The sequence below is a fragment of the Mustela nivalis genome (assembly GCF_964662115.1).
Source record: "Mustela nivalis genome assembly, chromosome: 12".
NCBI classification, from domain to species: domain Eukaryota; kingdom Metazoa; phylum Chordata; class Mammalia; order Carnivora; family Mustelidae; genus Mustela; species Mustela nivalis.
In genome coordinates, this window is record NC_139031.1 from 82,428,147 (window position 1) to 82,430,535 (window position 2,389).

Genomic DNA, 2,389 nt, shown 5'->3' on the forward strand with positions numbered 1-2,389 from the left:
ATGTACAATAATAATGGCAGTTGCTATCATTATTTATAAACTGTATAAGAAAAATACATTCCTTGGGGTGCCTGGGTGGCTTAGTCATTAAGCCTTTGCCTTCGGCTCAGGTTATGATCCAGCGTCCTGGGATTAAGCCCTGCATCCGGCTCCCTGCTCAGCGGGGAGCCTGCTTCTCCCTCTCCCACTCCCCTTGCTGTGTTTCCTCTCTCATTGTCTCTCTTTCTCTCTCTCTGTCAAAAAAAAAAAAAAAATCTTGAAAAATAAAGAAAGAAAAGAAAAATACATTCCTTCACCTTTTTATAAAAAAAGATTTTATTTATTAAAAAAGAATTTATTTTTTTGACAGAGATCACAAGCAGGTGGAGAGACAGGCAGAGGGAGAGGGGAAAGCAGGCTCCCTGCTAAGCAGAGAGCCCGATACGGGATTCGATTCCAGGACACTGGGATCATGACCTGAGCAAAGGCAGAGGCTTAACCCACTGAGCCACCCAGGCGCCCCTCCTTTACCTTTTTATAACAGTTTAAATTCTGCTTTGTGCCTCCAACCCCACCAGGTTGACAGAAAACTTAAGAGCAATCCTTTAAACCTCTGTTCCTTCCCCAATTATGCTAAGTTCTGGTATCTTCCACATTGCCAAGTTGTCAGGTATTGGCACCTTGTTGAGGTGATGAGGCAAAGCAGCTTGCCACTGAAACAGTTACCATGCCAGTTTTCCGTGTGGTAGCCTGCTTCCAGCGATTCTCACCTCCTGACTTCCATCCTCTTTGTCACCCTCTCCCCCATCATATGGGGTTGGTCTGTGTGACGAATAGAATTCAGGGAAATAATAGCCTGTGACTTCAGAGACTGGGTCAAAAAAGAGACATCGCCACCTTTGACGAGCTCTTTTGGTTGTCTCATTCTGGGTGAAGCTAGCCACCATGCCCCAAGGATACTCAAGCATTTCTGTGAGAGGTTCACGGGGTGAGGAACAGACCACCTACCAATACCCAGCGCCAACTTGCCAGCCATGTAAGGGAGCCATTTTAGAAGTGGATTCTCTAGCCCTGGTCAAGTCTTTAGAAGACTGCAGGCATGGCTGATATTTTGATTACAACCTCATGAGAGACTCCAAGCCAGAAGCACCCAGCTAAGCCATGCTTTGCAAGATAAATGTTAGTTGTTATTTTAACCCTCTAAGTTTTGGAGAGGCAATTTGCTGTACAGCAATGCATACCTAATACATCACAGATCATTTAGATATCAACATTGTCTTTTGCTTACACCCTGTTGACCCCCAACACACCATGTAATTATTCTTTCACTGGGATTGTACCTTCCTATTTTCTGTGCTATGGAAGCAAAACCTAAGTTCCCCATTTTCCTGAAAACAGACCTATTCGCAGACCTCCTCCCCCACCCTTCACTCACAGCCTGGGGATAGTTTGTTTCTGTCTTGGAGAAATCCTTACCCACCTTTACGGCCATAATATTTTGTTCTTTTGATCCTCTCATCATTTCCAGGACTGTTAGAAATAAAAGCCAAAAAACTTGCTGGCTTAGCAGTTTCCAACCATGTTCCGATCCCTTCCCTGAGAGAGTGAACATGTAGCTGTCTCTTTGAATTTTGAGAGGTGGAGAAGGGAAAAGGAAAATGGAGGGAAGAAAAAATCATGGGTAAATATCTCAGAATATATACTACTATAATTATCAGTATGTGTTGAGTGCTTATATGCACTGGACACTCTACTGAATGCTTTTGGATATTTTATCTCACTGAATCTTTATGGTAAACTACGAAGTAAATACTGCTAATCATGCTCATTTTACAAACAGGAGTTTCGGGTTTAGAGTTCAGACTTTTGGTCATTACTGTGTTGTTTCTGTTGAGCATGAGAGAGGGTAGATCCCAGGGTGCTCATCTTTGGCTTCATTTGTTCACATAAACGTGTATGCCAGTGGTAGCTAATATTTATCTGCTCATTAAAACATTTCTGACAGGCAGTTCCACTCTGTGCACTTGAACATTTTAAAACTGCAGTTGGAATATACTAACTCCTACAATTTCGTTTAGTTAAGCAGCCACGGTACTTAGAATAATTGAAAAGCGGAATGGATGCTTATAGACAAGATAACAAAAAGTTTGTTTTCCCACACTAACAAGGAAGGAGGATTAAAACTGTCTCCTCACAGGGGGAATCTTGTCCACAGATATGCTTTGTTTGGTGTAGGTTTTTTTGGTGGGATTTTGTTTGTTGTTATTGTTGTTCTTAATTTGAATACATTTAAGCAGGCATACATCCTCCAGTTTCCTGTCTCCCAGGCCCACCTCTTCATACTGGGTTTGACTAGACTAAGCACATAGTTAGGTTTCCTATCTACCCCTGCAGATATTTGAGTTTATTA